The sequence below is a fragment of the Carcharhinus amblyrhynchos genome, chromosome 30, assembly GCF_965287045.1.
Source record: "Carcharhinus amblyrhynchos chromosome 30, sCarAmb.v2.hapA, whole genome shotgun sequence".
Lineage (NCBI taxonomy): Eukaryota > Metazoa > Chordata > Chondrichthyes > Carcharhiniformes > Carcharhinidae > Carcharhinus > Carcharhinus amblyrhynchos.
In genome coordinates, this window is record NC_137353.1 from 28307164 (window position 1) to 28332130 (window position 24967).

A 24967-nucleotide genomic window follows, 5' to 3' on the forward strand; every position below is an offset into this window, starting at 1 on the left:
ACTGCTGCCATGTCAGTCAAAGCTAAGAATGTCCTGAAAGCTTGATGATTAATCCCAGTTTTAAGGCTTTTTTTTGAAGTAGGAGCTAGGAGGCGGCAATTAAAATAGGCAGCCTTATAAACGCACTTCACAATTATCCACAGCCAAAGTCAACAAGGCTTACGTATATTTTTAAAAAAACTACCTCGAATGAGATTTTTGTTTTCTCTGGTTAACTTTTTTCGCTCATGGCGTACTTATCCTTGGGGCATTCGCTTGTGTTCATAGTGATAGCAATGCGCAACATATTGGGCACATCATTCTGCCCTCTGCAGTTGCAATATTACCATTGTCACTGTTAAACCGTAATGCATGGAATTTTACCAGGTTAAGTGACCAGAGGGAGTGCAATCATATAATGGATTAAAACACCGTTGCAGACAATTGTTACTAAAACTATTTTCGTGTATTCGAAAACAAACGTGAAAAGTTTAATACTTTAATGCATTAATACTTCGCGGTGGTATTATTGTTGAATAAAGCTTGCAAACAAAAAAAAACAAGTTGCATTAAAGCTTTTTATTTTAAACAGGAAAATAATTCCCAAATGCTGTGTGAACAGTGGAATACCTAACACTCACGAACCTTCACAAACTCTTCTCGACCCGGAAGAGCCATGTAGCTTTTTTTTAAAAAAAAGGTCCTCTTGGTGTGTGTAATAACATGGTAAAACAAGGGGGTATTAATTGATTTAGTTTTTTCTACCGCTATTTGTTTAACCAGTTTTGCAATCTTTCTTTAAAATGTCCCCTGACTCCATATTTTACAGCTTTCTGAATTAACCTCGATTTGCGTGCAGAATGCATTCGCTCCCGTTTGTAAGGGGGAAAAATGTTATATTGTTCTTATTTTCAATAGCTCGGTTCTTTACCAGCACCCCGAGCATCGATGCATCCCTCTCACCACCTTATGCCCAAACTGTGCAAAGAAACGGAAGAGCTGCCGGGAGATTAATAAATAGTAAGACCGCACCAACCTGATGAAATGCATGGGGTCGCCAGTCAGCACGAAGCACCAGTCAACAGACTGCTTCGCTCTTGCAGCGAGAGCCGGTTGCTCTTTGCAAGCGAAGGCAGGCGCCAGCAGTCGAGCGCCACCCGCCAGTTGATAGCCGGGCGGAGTGGAGAGGGGTTGCCCGGCGGCTCCGAAGTAAGAGTTTACCTTTTTTTTGTGCGTGACGAGGGTTTGGTGCGCGCCGGTGCCCCGCTAACCAAAAACAGAAAGCGCTGGGGTTGTGAGCTTTTTTTTAATCTTTGTGGATTGCCAGCTCCGAGCGGAGTAAACACAGCAGCTCGAGACCCCCCTGACAGTTAGAACCGTTGGGCTTGCGATCCGAACGGAACTGGTATCCCGGGCTCGCGTTCCAAAGGCGGCTCGCGCCCCGGGTTTTCATCCCTCCCGCTCCAACTGTCACTGAAGCGCGAGCACCAGCGGCTCTTCAGAAGCGCACCCCCCCCCCCCCAATTTCATTAACTTCTAACATCTACTAAAGTAGAAGCACCCCCATGCATTTTTCCATTTTCGCTTACTTATTTATCATTTGATCGTCATTTTCATTGAAGGTTGTTCCTATTGCTGCATCACGTGCGAGCGAGGAAAACGCATTCAAATTGGTAAGTAAGATTGTTTTAGTGCGAACAAAGAGTGCATGCATCGAAATTGATTCGCTTTGCTGAAGGGGCTAACTGATTTATGTCCTAATTTAGTCAGTGGAGATGACAACTGTTTCTGTATAGTCAGCGGAGGTTTCTGTATTTATTTCTAATGTCTTAATAGAAGATTAATGTTGTTCCCTTCTCTAAAGTGTGTATTGACGCCATAGATTTTCTGGAATAATGCATACCTATCCTTAATCAGTTTCACGCTTATTGATGCTCGTGATTATTTTGATTTGTTGGGTATCTGTGAAACAAAAGCTGCTGGGTTTATTTTACGACGCGTGTTTCTGTTTCGTTTGAATATAATACCACTGTTGGTAGAGGTTTGATCTTAGGTAGGCAACATAATCTGTTTTAATATACATCATGTATATTTATGTATAATGCGCGCACACAAATGCGTTACATATTTCTCAAATCAATAATGTGGCGCCCGTCGTAAATGGTCCAAGCTATTATTGTGCCTTGAGTGCAAGTTTTGGGTCCAAGTAAGCAGTTAGAGTATTTCTTAAGAGGGTTAGGAGCAAAAGCTTTGAGACTGACTGGTTCCCTTTTGGTGGGCTTTTTGGCCTTTGACATATAGTTTATATTGATGGTGTAAGTTTACTGAATTGGGATTGTGTTATTGAATTTTCCCATAATTTAATCTCTCAACCATGACTTGTATTTAATGTAATAAAATGTTCCAAGGTACTTCACAGAAGCGTTAGAAAGCAACATTTTACACTGTGCCACAGAAGTAGAAAATAATGCAGATTATCATTAAAATAAGTAGATTATCATAAAGAAGTAGGTTCTAAGGAGAGTCTTAAAGGGGGAAGAGAGTGAGGGATGAAGGGAAGAGGTTTAGGGAGGAAGCTGTATAATTTAGGGCTTGGCAGCTGAAAGTACAGACAGGGATCGTGGAGCGATTAAAATCTGTGATACTCCAAAAGTCAAAGTTAGAGGAGCATTGATCTCAAAGACTCATAGGGCTGAAGAATTAGAGACAAGGCAATTTAGGTAAAGTGGTGGGATGGCAGATCTTGCAAATATATATTGTTTTCAATTATGTGGTAAAAGTAGTGTGTTTAAAAGTGTATATTCAAGAACAAATTAAAATAAGTTACTGGAATCAGCTTTACTTCTTTCACTCTGTTTATAACAAACTGCCTTATTGGATGATTAATATCTGAGGGCACTATATTGAAACCTGGAGCTGCAATATAATGGCATGAGGTTAAATCATGGGGCCAAGGAGTTTGCAGCTTTAATTTTTGATAAATCTGTACAAGGTACTCTTTTGGACTAAGTTCCTAAGGCGTTACTGCAGGATGTTTTACAGGAGTATTGTGAATTTGTTCATTGATGATATGTTGATGTATCCATTTGGGTGTTTTCCTTTTTGGTTTTCTTCCCTCCCTAAAAGCAAATTATTCACTTATTCAGATTCTGCTAGCTTGAAGTGGCCATTTTTCACATGTATCTTTTAGTGTTTGTCGATTGCCTACTTAACCATGCTTCGCATCATGGCTAAGCTTATTCTATTCTCACTCTCTGTGTACATCTCTAGATTTTTCAGCAGGAGTGAATAGGTAGTAATCCTCGTTGTTTTTCCCTTGCTAACAAGGGTGCTGAAGCTAATAGTAACTCTCTCAACTGCTGCACCAAATTTGGCCAACAGGCCAAAATCACACACTATCCTGACTTGGAAACGTTCCTTTGTGAACATTGGTTAGGTAGGAACTTCCAGGATTTTGATTCAACGTCGTAGTATCTTCACTACAGACACCATATTGATTCAAGAAGACTTGCTCACCGTCAACTTCTCAGGGGCAATGAGTGAAGGGGGTATTCAGTAAAGCACGTGGGGAGGCAAGGGCCTAGTGATATTATCATTAGACTATTAATCCAGAAACACAGCTGATGTTTTGGGGACCTGAGTTCGAATCCCACCATGGCAAATGGTGAAATTTGAATTCAATAAAAAAAATCTGGAATTAAGAATCTACTTATACCATGAAACCGTTGTTGATTGTTGGATAAACCCATGTGGTTCACTAATGTCCTTTAGGGAAAGAAACCTGCTGCCCTTACCTGGTCTGACCTGCATGTAATGCCAGAACCACAGCAACGTTGTTGACTCTCAACTGTCCTCCAAGGGTAACTAGGGATGGGCAATAAATGCTAGCCAGTCAGCGACACCCATATCCCACAAATGAATAAATAAACACACTTGTGCAACTCATTCTTGAGTTAACACAATTGGAATAACATTGAAGCCTTTCCCTACCTGTTTGATGGTATAATTACAAAGCTGAAAAAAAATTCTGAGCTGTCAATCAAACAATATTTTGTCTTTGGAGCAGGTGTTCGCTATTCTAATAGCTGTCTGGGATCTCAGCCAAGTTATTAGAATAAGAAATATCTCCTCCGGAGAGGAAAGGTTTGATTGACGGCCCAGGCTCTTTGATCTCTGATATCCATTTCACAGTGTTCGTTTATACATGTTAAGTGGTCTAAAGGGTTTGTGATCATGGGGGCATGAAGGGCCATAGAGGGTGAGTGGAAGGGCAGAACTTGGCACAGGGCATGAGGGGACATGGGAAGTGGGTGGAAGGACAGAGCTTGTCTTAGTGGGGAATGTGAGGATATAGGGTTGATAGGTGGAAGGGCAGAGCTTGGCATGAGGGATGGGTGTTTGGTGGATGAAGAGATGTGAAGAGTGAGGGTTGGAGAGTTATTTTAGCTAGGACAAGATGGACCTTTTTGAACAGCTTCCTCTCTACCTGGCCCCTGTGGATGCCTCCACATTTCTTTTCAGATCAGTAGGTCTGATTCCAGCCTGCATCTATTCCCAGCAATGATGATCCCATCTTTGAGGGCATTTTCTCCTGGGCCGTGAATTTTCCTGACTTACTCTGCCCAACTCAAAGATAAAAGGCCAGATTTCTATGCTAATAGGAGACCCTGGTTAGATAGTCTAGGATTGTTTTCTTGGAACAGAGGAAGCTGATGGAGAGATCTAATTGAATTGTATAAGATTATAATTGGACTGGATACAGTAAATAGGAAATACCCATTTCCCTTAGCAGACAAGTCAATAACCAAGGGTTGATAGAAGCATTTGAAAATAATTGCGAAGAAATCCTCATTGTAATTAAAAATATTTGGTTATACACCTGAAATGTGTAACCTGCAAAACTGAGGGCCAAGAGCTAGAAAGTGGGATTAGGTACACAAAGGATAGGGAGAGACAGATAGAGCTAAAGTCGGAAATAGTAAGGTGATAGCTATTAGGTGTGGTCAGAATAAGAGAAGGTACAGTGAAGGCCTGAATTGGGTATACTGTGCATGTACGTAAATGCACAGTGCATCTTGAGGCTGATGGGTTGAAAGCACAGCTAGCTATGTTGGAAAACTGGTTCCACTCACCCACCACCCTGTACTGCAAGCCGATGAGCCATTGAAGTTGCTGCTCGCATCGACAGGGTCCGGAAGATCCTGCCGGTGTGAAGGGCTGGAAAATTCCAGCCCTAATATTGTGACAAAAACAGAGACCAAGTTTTTAAAAAAGGACAGAACTGGGTATTAAATATTCGTAGATACAAGGAAGGATGAAGAAGGAAAAAAGATGATGTGGCAATATTGATGGAAGTTCTGGTGACAAAGGATGCCTTAGAGGCGTCAAAGACAAATCTAATTGGTTAGAGGAAAGAGACGCTGGAGATGTAATTTAAACTACACGATATATTCTCTAGACCAGTGGTTTTCAACTGGTGTGTCCTGAGAACTGTCCAAGTGTGCAGTGAAATTTTTGTACAAAGATAATGAAAATCAATGCAAAAAAACATATTGGGCTGAATTCTCTGACTCCTGCCGTGGCTGGGATTCTCTGGTCCCGCTCTTCTGAATAGCAAATTCCCCATTCTCGCTGGCTGTGCTGGTGGGGGATGATCGACCGGAGGATTTCGGTCATTGTTTCATCTTGAACAATATTCAATCCAGCCAAAATTACAACTCATAAAATTCATGAAAAAATATCATCAAATACTTAAAAGCGAGGTACCCGTCTTTTGATTCTAATGTGAACATTCTAAATGCAGGTGTCCGAAGGGTGAAGTTGAATGACATGATATTTTTTACTAGTCATCGCAGAAATGAAACAACATGTTCATATGCTTTGTTATTGATAGTAAAACAAGACCAAACAACAACAAATACAGCAAAGTTGACCATATCCATATTTCTTTGCCGACTCTATTTTATACACCCTGATCTAAGAAGAAATTGATATGTTTGATCTGCTTGTTCAATCATTGATGAAATATCTGAACCCCAAGAGAAATGGAAGAAATTTTTAGAGACAGTATAATAAGAGCTACCTGGCCTTAGGATTTTCATGGACAGGAGATGCCGCTAGCCCTTTGAACGTCTCAGCTGCAAAGAAGTTGGCAAATGCTGCAATGGTATCACGTAAGTTTAAACGCAATTTTCAAACAAAAGTCATCTCTTGTGAACAAAGATATTCAGTACTTCAAACACTTTAAAGAAAACATGAAGCAGACCTGATGGGATGTGTACAGGTATCAGCAAAACTCAAGAGGCTAGTTATCTGGTGGCTGAGCTTGAAGCAAAACCAAAGAAGCCCCATACAAATGCCAAAACCTTAATTATGCCTGCATTAAAAATGTAATCGGTTTGATGTTATGAGCTGATGCAACATAAGCGATAGACAAAATTACATTTTCTGATAATGCAGTTTAAAGATATGTCAGCTGATGTCATGGAGGAGCTGCAAAATAAGTTAATGACTAGTGGGGAGTTTACTTTGCAGATTGACGAATCCACCAATATAAGTAGACATGGCCAGCTGCTGGCCAAGATTCGGAATGTTAGTAGCGAATCCCTTCAGGAGATTTTTTTATAAGGAGCTACAGAGTCATGTGACTGGTAAGGAAAAATTTGAGATAGTAGATACTTGAAGGAAAAATAAATTTACTTGGACCACGTGCTGTAGTATTTGCACTGACGGAGCAGCTTCCATGACGGGGGAAAGTCAAAGGATTTGTCAGTTAAGTGAAAGCAAAATCCTGACATATCAAGCACTGTATCCTTCATTGTGAAACTCTTGTAGCCAAAACACTACCACCAGAGTTAGCTGCACTACTAGAGCAAGCTGTGAAAATCATAAATCACAAACAAAAAGGGTAGTTGAAATCATATTTGTTCACTATTTTGTGTGCAAAGATCGGGACCGAGCATCAGAGTTTACTGTTACACATCGAGGTGCCATGGTTATTGTGCGGGAAGGTTCTCTCCTGTGCTGAGAGAACTGACAGTTTTCAAAAATGCACAAACTGCCTTATAAAGAGTCACTATCTGATAATTACTGGTGAGCTAAGCTTACATATCTCGCAATCATTTTCAGCTATGTGAATGAGCTGAATACTAACACTCAGGGTGAGAACAAAATGATCCTGACCATCAGAGATAAGCTTCAAGGTTTCAGGTTAAAATTGGCCCTTGGCAAGAGGCAATGGCATGGGGTTCACGTGAAATGTTTCCACTAACATCGTCAATGGCTGACATAGCTGTCAAGATGCACAGTTTCATACTCAAACATCGCAAAACGCTGCAAGAGAAGTTCAAATGTTACTTCCCCTCTATAAATATGGAAGACTGACTGGATATATGATCTGTTCGTTTCACTTTCTTCCAATTCATCACAAAAGCTGACTTTAAAAGAAAATGAGGAATATGCAGAGCTATGGATAGATTGCACAATGAAACTGAAGTTTGGAGAGGTGTCTCTGGATGTATCTTGGCTGATGTGGTATGCGTATATCCGACAATCTCTGACCATGCTATTGCTGTACTCTTGTCTTTTCTGACAACATACCTCTGCGAGCTAGCATTTTCAACACTGGCATATGTGAAAAGCAACATGAAGGAGCGCATGTCAGTGGAGCAAGATTTGCTGGTGACCATCTCATCAATTCCTCCCTGGATCAAAAGATTCTGCTCTTACTGGCAGCTCCAGGTTTCCTGTTAACCCAGTAAGCTGCTATTTACTCCACTTTTTCCTTACTCTGATCCATTGAATTTCAGTTGTTTATTGTTTAATTATCTAATAAAAATGATACTTTAAAAATATTGTTACAGATATTAAAATCATAACATAAAAAGACAAAATTCTGATGCCTGAACTAAATGCTGTGAGTGGAACAGATCTAAGGCTATGAATAGTTAGAAAAAGTTGAGTTGGGCAGATTTTAAAAATGTGTCTTGTATATTTAGGCACAGTAAGTAGTCTCATAACACCAAGTTAAAGTCCAACAGGTATATTAGGTGGCACGAGCTTTTGTGCTCCTCCATCAGGTGAAGGCACTCACCTGATGAAGGAGCAGCACTCTGAAAGCTCGTGCTACCAAGTAAATCTGTTGGACTTTAGCCTGGTGTTGTGAGACTACTTACTGTGCCTACCCCAGTCCAATGCCAGCAACTCCACACCAGGAATATTTAGGACCAGTGATAATTGTATTCAAAAATAACAAAGAGCAATTCAGAGTAAAATTAGTTGGAGCAGTCCAATTTCAATGGGGTGTGAACATACCTGGCTCAGTAAAATTGGAATCACAAACTAGCAGACAAAACTGTAACTGAACAATGGGCTGCCTTTCAAGAGGAGGCAATTGAGGCACATTGCAAAAAGTGGGAAAGATAAGACAACTAAAGCCAGAGCTCTCTGGATGACGAAAGAGATAAAAGTTTCGATGAAGCAGAAAAGGGAGATGTGAGATAAATGTCAGGTTGATGTTACAAGTGAGAATCACGTTAAATATAGAAGACTTAGAGGGGAACTGAATAAAAATAGAGTCATACAGTACAGAAGAGGCCCTTCAGTCTATCGAATCCGCGCTAAATCTCATTAATCCCATTTTTCAGCACTTGGCCTTGAATGTTGTGACATTTCAAGTGCTCATCCACTTACTTTTTAAAGATTGTGAGGTTCTTTTCTTCTACTACTCTCCCAGGCAGTTCATTCCAGACTCTCAGCAGCCTCTGGTTGAAAAAGGAATCCTCAAGTCCCTTCTAAATCTTGTGCACCTCATGTTAAAGTTGTGTCCTCTCGTTATTGATCCTTGAACTGATTCCTGTCTAACTTTTCCATACTCTTCTTATACACTTCAGTCAGGTCCCTCAGCCTTCCCTGCTGTAAAGTAAACGACCTTCATAGGTTATGTGCAACATCCTAGTGAATCTCCTCTGCACTCTATCCAGTACAATCACATCCTCCCTATCATAAGGTGACCAGAGCTGCACACAGTATTCCAGCTGTGGCCCAAACAAAGTTTTGTACAGCTCCAATGTAACTTTGCTGCTCTTATAATCTGTTTCACAACTGATAAAGGGAAGTGTCCTGTTTGAGAAATGAGAGAAGCAAAAAGTATGAGAAAAGGCTAGTGGTCAACACAAAAGGGAACCTAAAAGTCTTCTATGGCAATATTGTAAAACAAAAGGAATAGAGCTGATTACTTGATCCATTTGTCCCATCTCTTTCCCTATAACCACCTCCAGTAACATCTCCTTCATCACTGAACAGGAAACTTACTGATGTAAAATAATTCTCCTGAACTCACTTCACAAACTCTTCCTCCCTTACTGCCCTTTACACTTTTGCTATTCCGGCCACTATTTGCAACTCAAATTTTCGTGCAAGTTTATTCCTCTGTATCTTTCCCAATAGTTAGTAGCCTAGACTAATGTTTCCCAATCTTTTCAGTAATGCAGTAACACATAAAGAGGATTTTCACATGGCGGTAGGGCTGAGTTTCTAACTGAGTACTTTGCATCAGTTGAAGTCCATGTTATAAGAGGGACATTGGCAGCATGAATACAAAGTTGGCTTAGTGACAGGGAGCAGTAAGTAATGGTGAAATGTTGCTTCTAGACTGAACAAAGGTATAAAGTGGGGTACCGCAGTAGTTGGTATTAGGGCTACTGTTTATTTTGATTTTTGTTGATGATCTAGACTTGAATGTGTACTGTACCATTTCAAAATTTGACACAAAGCTTGCAAGTTTTGTGAATTGCAAAAGGGCTGGTGAAGGATTGTCAACAAGACGTGCACAGGCTGCTGGAATGTTTGGGCACTTGGTAGATAAAATAGTTGAAACATAGTGCAGAGAAATATGAAAGTAAGAACATTGGATGACTAGACCATAAGGCTGGTCAAGCCTGCAATGCTGTTTAATATGATAGTAGCTGACTTCCAGTTTCAAATCCGCATCACTTCCATTCCCCATATCCCTTGATTTCCTGAGGGACCAAAATCTCAGCCTTAAATATCATAGAATCCCTATGGTGCAGAAGGAGGACATATGGCCTATTGAGTCTGCATCGACCACAATCCCATCCCCCCCATAACCCCTTGCATTTATCCTAATAGTTCCCCTGACATGAAGGGTCAATTTAGCATGGCCAATGCACCTAACCCTGCACACCTTTTGACTGTGGGAAGAACACCCAGAGGAAAGCCACGGAAGAACGTGCAAACCACACAGACAGTGACTTGAGGCCAGAATCAAGCACAGATCCCTGGCACTGTGAGGCAGCAGTGCTAACCACTGGCTGCTGTGCTGCCCTATATATTCAACAAAATAATGCATTTTAGTAGGAAGAACAAGGAAGGGTAATATAAAATAAAGGATATAATTCTAAAGGAGGAGCAGGAGCAGGGGGACCAGGCAATATGTGTGCACAAATCATTAAAGGTGGCAAGACAGGCTGATGGAGCAGTTCCAGGTTCCTCAGCTTTATGAATAGAGACATAGGCATGGATTTTACTATTGCTTTGCGCCTGTTTTTGGATGTGAAACTTTGGTAAAGTTGGGTGTGAGTTGAGTAGCACGATCTGCACCCACTTCTACGCCAGTTCGTATTTTACCAAGGTCTGAAATGTCTCTGATCGGGAACCTGCCCAAAACAGGTGAGACATCAATTTAAATAAATCTGCATGTATTTCAATCCACTTAACGAGCTGCACACCCCACTTTATTGGCACGTCTGTCTTTATCACTGCGTTCGCCCAATCTGGAATCGGATTGGAACAGATAGGCTCGATATAAGTTTGATTCTGGTGCTCCATCAGTGAGGGTTAGTAAGAGGGTGAGTGCTGACCATTGGATGGCTCTGTGCTGCTCATGGAGACGTTCTTTCGTGGTGGCCGTGTTGTGAGAGCTATGCGAGTGTATGTGGGGCGGGGGAGGAGGGGTGCTGTTAAGAACATAAGAACATAAGAAATAGGAGCAGGAGTAGGCCATCTAGCCCTTCGAGCCTGCCCCGCCATTCAATAAGATCATGGCTGATCTGTCGTGGCTCAGTTCCACTTTCCCGCCCTCTCCCCATAACCCTTAATCCCCTTGCCTATCAACCCACGTCTTAAATATATTTAGCGAGGCAGCCTCCGCCACTTCAACGGGCAGAGAATTCCAGAGATTCACCACCCTTTGAGTGAAGAAGTTCCTCCTCAACTCCGTTCTAAACCGCCCCCTCTTTATCTTGAGGCTGTGCCCTCTAGTCCTACTGTCCTTTCTGAGCAGGAAGAGTCTCTCCATCTCTATCCTATCCATCCCATTCATCATCTTACATGTCTCAATGAGATCTCCCCTCATTCTTCTAAACTCTAACGAGTACAAGCCTAGTTTATTCAGCCTCTCCTCATAGTTCAACCCCCTCAACTCCGTTATCAGCCTAGTAAACCTCCTCTGCACTCCCTCCAAGGCCAAAATATCCCTGCGTAAGTGCGGCGACCAAAACTGCACACAGTACTCCAGCTGCGGCTTCACCAGTGCCCTGTACAGTTGCAGCAAGACCTCCCTACTTTTATATTCAATCCCCCTCGCTATGAAGGCCAGCATCCCATTAGCTTTCCTGACCACCTGCTGCACCTGCAGGCTGGGTTTTTGTGACTCTTGCACAAGGACCCCGAGGTCCCTCTGCACCGTCGCATGCTGCAGTTTTTCGCCACGTAAGTAATAGTCCTCCCTACCGTTATTCCTACCAAAGTGGACAACTTCACACTTGCCAACATTAAATTCCATTTGCCATTTCCTGGCCCATTCGCCCAGCCTATCTAGATCCTTCTGCAGACTTTCCACGCCCTCCGCACAGTTTGCCGTTCCACCAATCTTGGTGTCATCAGCAAATTTCGACACCATACACTCGGTTCCTCAGCACAGTGTCTGATGTCTGATTTGCAGCACTGACCTTGGGTTTTGGGGATGCTGCTGGGTCCTAGTGCATGCATCATTCTTCCAGCTGAAGGATGTGCCCAAAACCCTTTGAAATTGTACTGCTGCAGCCTCAGAACTTTTTAAGCAGCAGTGTCTGTGGTCACTACTCCATGAGCTTTGCGTGTGTGTTATTGGGGGCAGGATTGGCGCAGGTGTTGCTGGGGAGCCAGTGGGTGGGGAATGGGGGGTGCTGTAGGTGGGTAATGGGGGGGACAGGAGGGTGTGTGGTGGGGGAAGGGCAGCGTGTGTTGCTGGGCTGGGGGAAGCAGCATTCCTTAATGTCTCCCCTTCTTCAAATCCACCCCCTTCAGATTCATGAGATGGCTTTTATGATGCAACCAATTGATCTTGCTGTTTTTTGTTTACTGCTGGAGCTGAGGAAGAGGAGCAGGAGTATGAATTGTGAGTAGAGGAGGCTCGGGCCTTATCACCCACAGGAGTAGAGGGAGACGGCCACCAGAGATAGGAAGTGGCCACCATTCACATAGGGGTAGGGCACAGGAGAAGGAGGGAACAGATTCACCGGCAGTTCTGCACATGAGTGTCATTTGAACAAATGTCGGACGCCGTGTGCTGCTGACGGCCCTGGCTCTGCAAGGGGACAGTGCAACACCAGTGCTATTTGTTGCAAGACCTGGCACCTCAGGGTGTGCTGAGGGCACCCATTCTCTGGCTGTCAAATTGACGGCCACTTTAAACTTTTATGCCTTCCAGAACCCCAGCGGAGATGAATATGGCATTTCACAGTTGCTGTCCACACCTGTGGTGGGGAGGTCACGGATGCCCTGTATGGTAGGGCTTGCCAGTATATCAAATTTCCAGGCCCTGCAGGAAGCCCGGGCTGCAGGATTCATGGCCATTGTGGTGATGCCTATGTGCAGGGGCCTGGAGACTCCACCTATGTTGACTTCAAGGCCCCAGTCAGGAATCCACGAAAGTTTGTCAATTGAAAGGGGTCCCATTTCCTAAATGCCCAATTGGTTTGTGACCAAAAGATGAACATCATGCACATCTGTGCCAGACACCCTGGCAGCGTGCACAACAGTTACTTTGAGGAGCTCAGACATACTGGAGGCCTTTGAGGAGGAGCCTAGAGTACAGGGAAGGCTCATAGGTGACAACAGATACCTGCTTTGGACTTGGCTGATGCCTGTGCGGAGCCCTGGCAAAATGAGAACAACGTTGCCACCTGCTGTATAGTGGAAAAGTATATAGGCCTGCTGAAAATGCGGTTCAGGTGCCTGGATTGCTCTGGCAGGGCCCTACAACACAGCCCCCTGATTTCTTCTCACATTGTGGTGGTGTGCTTTGCCCTACATAACCTGGCGCAGGAGAGAGGAGACCTTATGGAGGAGGAGACGTTGAGGCCGGCCAGCCAGGTGTTGCTGGGCAGGAGGCTGCCCAGCAGGAGGGCCAGGAAGAGGAGGATGACCATGGCAGCCCAGGCACTGGAGGACTGGCAGCAAGAATGTGGCATGTGAAAGCAGCGCGAGCAAGGCTCTGATTACCAAGTGCTTTGCTTACTAGGGGCCTGTATTTGATGCTCTGGTGCAAACGACCCTGACTCCTACCTGAGCTCTGCATGCATGCTGGCACCTAGGCACATGTCTGTGTAGTGGATAAGGGATTAGTAAAATCCTGTACAGGGTCCCAGGATGGATGAGGTGGGGGGGTGGGGGGTGGTTATTGCTTATGGTTCTGGAGAGCCAATGGCTTCATCTTATCAGTGACACAGCGTTGAGGGGCCTCCCCAACTGACAGATCAACATGTAGGATCCCTCCAGTGAGCGTCAAGGGAAGAGGATTCCTGTTTGAGGCAAATCTGAGACAAAATTAATCACAGGTGGGTGGTGAAAAAACATTTATTCATTTCAGTAAAATGGCCCAAATAATAATTTCTAACATAAAAACATGTGAACAAAAAAAATTAAGGTGCTTAAAAACCCTAACTTGTGCAGCTTTCATCTGTGCCATCTTAGTGCAAAGACAACTTTCTACCCTTATGTGACCTACCATTATGTCTCAATATTTCCTCAGAATGTACATCGGGAGGGTAGAAAGCCAGCTGCCTATCACACCCATGGCCTGTGATGCGCTTGGCAGGCATCCGCTGGAGGGCCTGGCTGGCTTTCTGGTGTTTAGGATGTATCCATGACACCCTCTTCATCTTGCAGTCCCTGAGATGCCTTGGTGTCAAGAAGGGGAAAGTCAGTAGGTACAGTCACAGCCACATTCTCCTGGCTGGAAGGCCCCAGCATGGGCTTGACCCTACCTTCTCCTATGGGGTTCCTGTGGGTCTCTAGATAACTCCATGGGGTCACAGCATTTGTGCAATGAGCTCCAGATGCTCCGGCATCACTTGGTCCTGCCAGTCCTGGGGGAACCACCTGCATCCTATCAAAGGTGGTCGAGCCCTCTGTGATGGCTGCCTGAGTCGGAGGCCACCGATCAATGACTGTAGCAAGTGTCCTTTGAGACTGCGCCACGCTTTGCAGCCTCTTAGCCATGGACCCCTATGACTGGGCTACGTTCTCAAGGGTTACTGCCATAGCCAACCGTGTCTCAGCGGTGTCCTGCTAGGTCTCATGAAAGTTCTCGAGCCTCTCAGCCATTGGCCACAGAGCCTCAGAAATCCTGTTGAGTCCTTCAGCTGCAGCCTGCTGTGACTCAGCCGTGGCCCTCTGGGGTTCTGCTGTGACTCTGCCATTGCTTGGAGCCTGCTGTATTTGGTGAGGATTTCCTAGCCCAGATTTTCCACTGCAGATGCCACTCGTGTAGAGTTGGCCTGAGAACCCTACAAAATAGGCAATAGATGGTCCACCTGAAAGCTTTGGGCCTCCTCACAATAGCCTCGCAGTTGGTCCAGTGTGGCTGTCAGCCCCTCCTGCATTCTCTGGCTTTGCTGCATTCCCTAGGGGAATTTCACAGTAACTTAATTGGTGTGTTAATTTAAGTCTTACTTGTGACCAATAAATAAATAAACTAAGTAAAATCTCTAGCAGCTGACGGAGAAGTGATCTCAGAGGCCCAGCATGTAGCCTGGGGCCAGCTGAGTCCTCACCTCTAGCAGGCCCTCGCATGCCAGAGACCTCAGATGTTCCCTCCTCCACCCGATGTAAGTTATCAGATGTATTGTGCTTGCCAGAGAATGATCCAGAAGCCTCCACTAATTAGACCCACCGATGTAAGAGTGTCTGTGATGGCGAGTTGTGAGGTGGAAGCTGACACCAAAAAGATGCCATCTTCAGAGGTCCCTTCACCTGCTTTCTCCGAGAAGTCTTCGGAGCTGTCAGCTTTAGGATGGCCAGGAGCTACAGTGGCAACTTTGAGCCTAGATGCCCCAGGCATGTCTGGATCTCTTCCTACAACATAAGATGCAAGGTTAAGTGCAAGGGAAGGAGAGGAACCTGGAATCCCAGAATGTAGATTGATATTTCTCCATTTACCATAGAACAAAGCACAAAGAAGATTACATCACAGGAACAGGCCCTTCGACCCTCTAAGCCTGCAATGATCATGTTACCCATCTGAATTGTAACCCCCTACCCTTCTGAGGATCATATGCCTCATTCCCATCCCATTCACGTATCTGTCAAAATGCCCCTTTAAAAGTCGTTATCGTACCTGCTTCCATAACTTCCCCTGGCAGTGAGTTCCAGGCGTCCACCAAGCTCTGTATAAATAAACAGGTCTCATGCATCTCCTTTAAATCTTGTCCCTCGCCTTAAACCCATGCCTCCTAGTAATTGCCTCAAATTGAGTGGAGGTGCTCACTTCTCGCCTCTAGTTCGAACATGCTGTCGCTGACATTTCGGATGTTCTCTTTTCTGGACAGCGCCCGCTCCTCAAAGCGGGTGAGGACCCAGTGATCAGGTTCACCTCTCTCTGTTTTCACCCTCTCGTGGGTGTTATGGTCAGTCTTCTCCTGTGGAGACAGAAGGAACCTTGAATGAAATGGTGGCATGACTCCTACAGAGTGTTGGGGGTAGCCCTCAGTGGGCAAGTGCAGTGATACTCTTGGGGGGGAAGGAACGAGGTGCTTGGGTGTCATAGGCTGGAAACATGCAGGGTGCTGAGGGTGGGGGGGATCTGGGATGATTTGGGGGAAGATGCTAGAAGGGGTTAAGTACTCACCTATGCTACCCAGTTGAGGACATGGACCTTTTTTCGGCATTGCTTCCCTTTTCTGGGGACGAGTGCCATGGTGCTAACCGAGGTGGCAACTGCTTCCCAGGCTACCTTGCTGTCACCTCCCCTGGGTTTGCGTCTGCTGGGGGAAGAGAGTGCCCCATTTCACCTCTGCAGCATTCAACTGGACATCCTTTGTGAACCTGGACACTAATCTCTTTGACATTTTTTTTCCTGCACTGCCTGTCCATTCTTGGAGTTTTCATGGAGCTGCCTCTTGTTAGGAGAGATCAGCTGCAGGCAGTTTGGGACAGCATTCCAGCAAATTAAATGCAGTTTGCTTGTTAGATTGAGGGAAAGAGAGCACTTGCAGGCAGGCTGATGGGGGAGAATCAGTGCCTCTATGATTGGGGGAAGGGGAGAGAGAGGGAGATGGCATTCAGCCATTGGAGCCAGGGAGAGATGGGACCATGTGCAGGTGGAACTGGGTTGGGGTGGAGGGAGAGGGGGCTCTGCCTGCAGTTGGGGGGGTGGGGTGGGGTGGGGGGGGCTGCAATCAGGCTGGGTAGTGGGATAAGAGGGCCAGTAATGGGGGGGGGGAGCATGGTGCATGGGGGCCAGGGGGAGGAATTATCTGGTCTGGGAGGTCTGTGATAGGAAAGCAGCATTATTTCTGCCCATGCGCAGAAAGAAGGCTCTGATTGGAGCTGCAGTGTTTTGGGCATGTTAAGCCCTACCCACAGGCTTCTGCAGTGAGAATCGGACTTGCTGATAATTTTGCAGGCAGAGTACGTATGGGTGGGGTGGTGGAGGGAGAGCAGGGGTGCTAAAAACGGGTCCAAAAGACTACACACTTAGACAAAAAATGTTAAAATACTGCCCATGGAGTACTATAGCAAGGAAGTTAAGGTGAACCTTTTATAAAACTTTGGTTTGGTTTCAACTGGATGATGTGTACAGTTCTGAGCACCATACATTAGGAAGACGGTGAAAGCATTGGAGAGGGTATAGAAAGATTTACGGGAATTGGACAAGAATAAGCCATTTCAGTTACATGGATAAATTTGCAAAGCTGAAACTGTCCTTAGAGAAGGTTAAGAGAAAATTTGATGGAGATATTCAAAATCATGAGGAGTCTTGGGAGAAACTGCCCATTAGTGGACAGGTCAAGAACTAGAGAACACCAATTTAAGGTGATTGGCTAGGGACCAGAGATGATGTACAGATGAAATAAGGAAAAAAAAACATAGCAAATAGTTGGAATCTGGAATGTGTCCCTTTGAGACTGAGTGTGATAGGTGCATATTCAATTGTGGCCTCCAAAAGAGAATTGCACAATTATTGGAAAACAAAAGGTTTGCAGGCCAAGGGGAACAAGTGGGAGAGTAGGACGAGGGAGTTGCTCCTGCAAAGAACTGGCATAGACACAACAGTCTGAATGACTTCCTCCTTGCTATAACCATTCTATGATTCCAGAAGCTGGATGACTTTTTGGCTGACGAAGTTGTGATGGGCCATAAATTTTCTTTCTTCTTATTACCAAACTCTCAATTTGCTGTGATATTTGTGCCCTGTCCCATCTCTTTTTAGGTGACTACGTCTCTGGATTTATGACACAAATTGTTTGTCTTTGTATTCTCCAGAGATCGTCTGTTGGCATGATGCTGAAATGTTAAGTGATGATCGGCAATTAGAGTTCTAACTTAAGCATATGGGAGTAACTTCTTAATCAAGGTGCAAATTCAGTTCAATTGTACTCCTAAGTCAACTTGTTAAATCCCTTGTTAGATTTAAAATTTTGTATCAGCTTTTGATGAATATCAAGGAAATGATGTGAAACATTTGTTGAGTGTAATAGAACTCAATTATCATAGTTGAATCTGGAGGGTTAATGATGGCATTAATGGATGTCGATTCTGGTGCCTTGCATGTGGACATGCACTCCAAGATTTTAGGAACAAGCCAATATGGGTAATTACATTTTGAAAAGGTACTTAAGTGCTATTTATGATCTGAATATTTCAAAGGGAAGTCTTTTGGTGAGTCTCAATTTCAGAACACCTGCTTGTAAACCAGGAGTATTTAAATCAGAGTAAATTGCTAGATGGTAGGTTATGTCTTTATTCCATAAGCTATCTCTGAAGTGAGGACTCCTGAGGATTTCTAAGACTGCTTAATGCAAATTGTTTTAAACGCATGACAGCTGTAACTATTTCACAACAGTTGATCATTCCATGATGATGTAGTTTGTACATACAATAAATATGCCAGCGTGTCTGCTGTTTCATTATCCAGTGGCTTATGCTTAATATATAAATATTAGGTGAGGTTAGAGGATTAAACTCATCTGTAATATTTCCAATTCAATAACCAACTCCCCTGCTTTCAGGGTCCCATTAATAATGGCCAATTGGGTATGGTGCTGTCCATGGAAGTGCACAAGCTGTGGAATTATGAAGGAAAATTTGAAAAAAACCCTTGAGGAAAGCACCAGAATGTAGTTGGCACCTGAGGAATTGGATAAGAGAATAAACAAATTATTTTGTAAAGGATGGGGGACTGCTGGGGCCTTGACGGATATCTTTGTAACTTCATTGGCTACAGGTGAAGTTCCAGAGGACTGGAGGATGTTGTTCCATTGTTTAAGAAAGGCAGCAGGGATAATCCAGGAAATTATAGGCCTGTGAGCCTTATGTCAGTGCTAGGGAAATTATTGGAAAAGATTCTTAGATTGCATGTAAAAATGGTACAGCAATTATCATGGGAAATTTTAATCTACATATCAATTGGTCAAGCCAGGTCAGTCAAGGTAGCCTTGAGGAGGAGTTCATAGAATGTATCTGCAATAGCTATGTTGAACAGCATAGTATGTAATGGAATCTACAAGGGAGCAAGCTATCCTAGATCTGGTGCTGTGTAAAGAGACAAGAATAATTAATGATTTTACAGTTAGGAATCCTCTGGGAAGAAGCGATCACAGTATGGATGAATTTAAAATAAGATGGAGCGTAAGAAGGTAAAATCCAATACCAGTGTCTTGTGCTTAAACAAAGGAGACTACAAAGGGATGAGGGAGGTGTTGGCTAAGGTAGACTGGGAGCACAAACTTTGTGATGAGACAATTGAGGAGCAGTGGAGGAATTTCAACTTTTCAGTGTTCAGTAAAAACATATACCAGTGATAAGGAAGGAGTGTAGAAAAATAGATAATTAACCATGAAAAAATCTAAGGAAATAAAAGAGGGTATCAAACTGAAAGAAAATGCATACAAAGTGGCAAAGATTAGTGGGAAACTAGAAGATTGGAAAATCTTTAAAGGTCAACAGAAAGCCGCGAGAAAAAGCTACAAATGAAAGTAAGATAGATTACGAGAGTAAAATAGCTCAGAATATAAAAACAGATAGCAAAAGTTTTTACAAATATATAAACAAAAGTGTGGCTAAAGTAAACATTGATCCGTTAGAAGATGAGAAGGGGGATGTAATAACTGGAAATGAGAAAATGGCTAAGGCATTGAACAAGTATTTTGTGTTGTTCTTCACAGCGGGAGATACAAATAACATGCAAAAATTGATGACAGGAAGGCTATGACAGGTGAGGACCTAGGGGTAGTGTTGGACAAGCTAATGGGGCGAAAGATAAACAAGTCTCCTGACCCTGATGGAATGCATCCCATGGTACTAAAAGAGATGGCAGGGGAAATAGCAAATGCACTAGTGATAATTTACCAAAATTCACTGGACTCGGGTGGTTCGTGCAGATTGGAAAACAGCAAATGTGATGCCACTGTTTAAAAAAGAAGGTAGACAAAAGGCAGCTAACTATAGGTCAGTTAGCTTAACTTCTGTAATAGGGAAAATGCTTGAATCTATCATCAAGGATTGTCCCATTGATAAGATGCAGCATGGGTTCATGAAGGGCAGGTCATGTTTGACTAATTTGGTGGAATTTTTTTGAGAACATTACATGCGCAGTGGACCATGGGGAACCTGTGGATGTGGTGTATCTGGATTTCCAGAAGGCATTTGACAAGGTGCCGTAGCAAAGATTGCTACATAAGATAAAGGTGCACAGTGTTACAGGTAATGTATTAGCATGGAGAGAGGATTGGTTAACTAACAAAGCAAAGAGTGGGGGTAAATGGATGTCTTTCTGGTTGGCGATCAGTGACTAATGGTATGCCTTTGGGATTAGTGTTGGGACCACAATTGTTTATGATTTACATGGATGATTTGGAGTTGGAGACCGAGTGTAGTGGTCAAAATTTGCAGATGACACTAAAATGAGTGGCAAAGCAACGTATGCCGAGGGCACTGAAAGTCTGCAAAGAGATATAGATAGTCTAAGTGAATGGGTGAGGGTCAGGCAGATGGAGTACAATGTTGGTAAATGTAAGGTCATCAATTTTGGTAGTAATAACAGCAAAATGGACTATTATTGAAATGGTAAAAAATTGCAGCATGCTGTTGTGCAGGGGGACCTGGGTGTCATGGTGCAAGAATCACAAACAGTTGGTTTGCAGGTGCAGCAGGTAATTAAGGTGGCGAATGGAATTTTGTCCTTCATTGCTAAAGGGATGGAGTTTAAAAACAGCGAGGTTATGTTACAGCTGTATAATGTGCTGGTGAGACCACACCTGGAGTACTGTGTACAATTTTGGTTGTCTTACTTGAGAAAGGATATACTGGCACTGCAGGGGGTGCGGAGGAGATTCACTAGGTTATTCTGGAGTTGAGAGGGCTGGCTTATGAGAGATTGAGTAAACTGGGTTATACTCATTGGAATTCAGAAGAATGAGGGAAGATCTTATAGAAACATAAGATTATGAAGGAAATATATAAGATAGAAGCAAGGAAGTTATTTCTACCGGCGGGTGAAACTAAAACTAGGGGCCATGACCTCAAAATAAGGGGAAGCAGATTTAGGACTGAGTTGAGGAGGAACTTCTTCACATAAAGGGTTGTGAATCTGAGGAATTCCCTGCCCAGTGAAGCATTTAAGGCTATCTCATTGAATGTCTTTAAGGCAAGGATAGATAAATTTTTGAACAGTGAAGGAATTAAGGGTTATGGTGAGCAGGTGGATAAGTGGAGCTGAGTCCGCGAAAAGATCAGCCATGATCTTACTTAATGGCGGAGCGGGCTCAAAGGGCCAAATGGCCTACTCCTGCTCCTAGTTCTTATATTCTTATGTAATATATATAAATGATTTGGAGGAAAATGTAGCTGGTCTGATTAGTAAGTTTGCAAACGACACAAGAATTGGTGGAGTTGCAGATAGTGAAGACAGTCATCAGAGGATACAGCAAGATATAGACTGGTTGGAGACTTGGGCAGAGAAATGGCAGATGGCGTTTAATCCAGACAAATGTGAGATAATGCATTTTGGAAGGAATTATACAGTAAATGGTAGAACCCTTAGGGGTATTGACAGGCAGAGTGATCTGGGTGTTCATGTCCACCAATCACAAAGTGACAATGCAGGTGGATTAGTTAGTCAAGCAAGCATATGGCATGCTTGCCTTCATCGGTCGGGGCATTGAATATAAAAATTGGCAGGTCATGCTGCAGCTGTCCAGAACCTTAGTTAGGCCTCATTTAAATATTGTGTACAATTCTGGCTGCTACACTACCAGAAGAATGTGGATGCTTTGGAGAGGGTACAGAAGAGATTTACCAGGATGTTACCTGGTCTGGAGGATATTAGCTATGAGGAAGGGTTGGATAAGCTCGGTTTGATATCACTGGAATGACGGAGGTTGAGGGGTGACCTGATAGATGTCTACAAGATTGAGTGACATGGACAGAGTGGATAGTCAGATGCTTTTTCCTAGGGTTGAAATGTAAAGTTCTAGGGGACATAGGTTTAAGGTGTGTGGGGAAGTGTTTAGAGGAGATGTGTGAGGCAAGATTTTTACGTGGAAGTGGTGAATGTCTGGAATGCGCTGCCTGGGGAGGTGGTGGGAACAGGTACAATAGTGACCTTTAAGGGGCAGCTATATGAATACATGACTAGGAGGGAATGGAGGGATACGAACTCCTTAAGCGCATACAGGTTTTAGCTTAAGCAAGCATCATGATCGGTGCAGGCTTGGAGGGCCGAAGAGCCTGTTCCTGTGCCATACATTTCTTTATTCACTGTTCTTTGTTTTAGAACATTTAACAAAGAAATAATGACCGAGTTGTTGAATCTTGCAATATAACTGCATCATACACTCAGATTTCTGTTTAAGTTGACCCCTGCCCAGCGGCAGACTTGCACTTTATGGAGCCCCGTGCAGATCTCCATTTCTGACCACCCCCATCCCCATCCCCCTTTGATATAACATCCCACCTCCAATAATGTCATGGCCCTTCCACCTTACCCACTCATGCTCCACAGAATGAAAAGATGCAAGTCACATAAATACACAAATTGATTGCTACTTAACCGTTTTTACTGTTTTCAACTTGTAAAGGTATGCCTGTAATTGCTGAATTGAAATCCAGGCATATCTTTTTTAGACGGACAGTAAAGATGGTCAGTATTGAGATCTGTGTCTTGATGCGAGCAAACGTAGAACTTGCCAATGAGCAATAAGATGAAAAAATTAGCAGATGACATGATTGCAACAAAAAGCTGTAAGGGACAGAATGAGCCAGTCCAGTACAGGAGCAAAAACTCCAAGCAAGATGCATATGTTGCCACTCTGTATATTTTAGGGATTCCATTTCAATGAAGTTAACTTCCTTATGTCCTCTCACAAAATCAAATATATTACATAAATTAAAGTAAGTGGGATGTCTATTAAGTTCAAGTCCACTATCAGTGGCAGGATTCCATTCCTTGGCCTGGAAGAGACTTTCTTCAGGGCTGTCTTGAGTGCAATGGGGCATGGTACTTCGAACTATCTGCAGCCATCATATCACACCAGCAAACGATCCCGTTTGTACAAACATTTTAAACAGGAAAATGTGGAAGAGGGACAGGTTTTTTTAAGATTTTGTTTATTCATCTCTTGTTGGCATGCAAATTTAGATAGCTTTTCTTCTACACTTTCTCTTCACAGACTTGCTGCTGGCTCAGGCTGCCTGGTTATGGAATGACCTCGCCCTCAACCTCCTCAGCCCTGGCTTGGGGATCAAGTCACACTTGCTGTCCCCCATCGATTACTTTGTTGCTGGCTCAGGCGGCCTGCTTAGCTATATGGTCTTGCCTTGCCCTCAGTTGACCAGCCCACCTCAACCTCGGTCTGGAATTGCGTAGCCCCCTGCTCCACACGGCAACCACCAGCATTTTGGCCCTCACACTTCACCTTGAGCTCAAAATTCCTCACTGTGCTGGTTCAGGCTGCCTGCCAGGCAATCTGGCCTCACCTCACCCTCGGTTGCCCAGATCACCTCAGTCTTGGCCTGGGGATTGAGTCAACCTGCTGCTTCCCTTGATGACCCCTTGCACCTCCTCGGTCTTCACACGTCACTTCGAGTTCGACAGCCTCACTTTGTTGATTCAGGCTTGCCAGCCTGGCCATCTGACCTCACCTTGACTTCTGTTGACAGCCCACTTCAGCCCTGGCCTAAGGATTAAGCCATACCACCAGCTGTTCCTCAGCCCTTGCACATCCCCTTGAGTTTGATGAACTTGCTTTGCAGACTCAGACTGCCTGCTGGGCTATCTGATCTCACTTTGCCCTCGGTCGTCCAGTTCTTTTCATTCCTGCCCGGGGATCAAGTTGCCCTGCTGTTCCCTTGACTGCCACACTTACTCAACCCTCCCATGTCACCTCAATCTCAACAACCTCACTGTGCTGGCCCAGACTGCCTGCTTTGCTATCTGGTCCTGTCCTCCTCAGCCCTAGCTAGGGGGTCGAAACACTCTGCTGCTTCTATTGATGACCATCAGCAGCTCTTCAGCCTTCAAGTTCAAAGACCTTGCAGTGTTGGCTCAGGCTGCCTGTCTCTCGGCTTGTCCTCAGTTGCGCATCCAGTCAGCTCTGGCCTGGAGGTTGAGTTACCACACTACTCCCCTCAATGACTGCTGGCACCTGCTCCTTGGCCCTTGATGATCTTGTTGTGCTGGCTCAGGTTGCCTGTCTGGCTACGTGGCCTCTGCAGCTCTGGTTAGAAACCTGGCTGCTGTTTTCATAAAAACACTTAAAGTGATGTCCACTACTGCTGGTACTTGCTTTGTATCTTAGTTGTAGAAGTTGAGGCGTTTGTAGCTGTGGAATGCTAAAATACTATAGTTAGGTTGCAGTTAAGAGAATGCTGTTTTATCTCAATCATTTAGACTGCCTTTAGTTGTTCATGTGTTTACACATCTAATTCATCTCCCTTGCCAAATAACAATAGTAATTCTATTTACGAAAAGCAGAAACTCTCTCTGTCACAATTCACCAGTAATGTTAGAAAGGTGCAGTTAGCAAGATTTTTATATTCTTTATACGGTATGCTTTGTTTGTTGTGTCCATTTGAGGAAAAAAATGCATATTTTGGGTGAAAGTTTGAGTTTCCAATCAATAAGTTTAAGAAATCCCTAGATTTTCAGTAATTAGTGTGATCTGTTATTTGAGCTTTTCAACTCCCCTCCTTTTAAATACATTTTTGGACAGATTATTTGTACTCTCGCTCATGGAGCTGTCAGGCCGTTGAAACAACCTTGAGGTGGCGAGTCTGCAATAAATATGGTTGAATAATAACCACCTAGAGTAGTGAAGTTTGTTAGTGATTGCATATTTAATTTGTTCACATTCAAAAGGAAATCACTTTGATACAAAGAAGGAAATCTAATTCCACCTCATAACCTTACCAGAGTTGAGCATCACATTGAACCCATTAGTACCACACTATATTGTAAAATGATATATCTTACATTATGTTTTGACAG

The 24967-nt window shown here is 43.8% G+C and overlaps 1 protein-coding gene across 4 annotated transcripts in view; it reads left to right on the forward strand.

The window, feature by feature from the left end:
- The first annotated feature begins 1040 nt into the window (after positions 1-1040).
- The window catches only part of disp3 (dispatched RND transporter family member 3), a 501267-nt gene continuing 477340 nt past the window's right edge, over positions 1041-24967 (forward strand). For 3 of the 4 annotated variants that reach the window (XM_080214968.1, XM_080214970.1, XM_080214971.1), the window contains exons 1-2: positions 1041-1188; positions 1602-1652. The gene's annotated coding sequence lies outside the window, so the exon portion shown is untranslated. Of the gene's footprint in view, positions 1189-1594; positions 1653-24967 lie in introns of those variants that run through there. The other variant, XM_080214969.1, reaches the window with a different exon arrangement.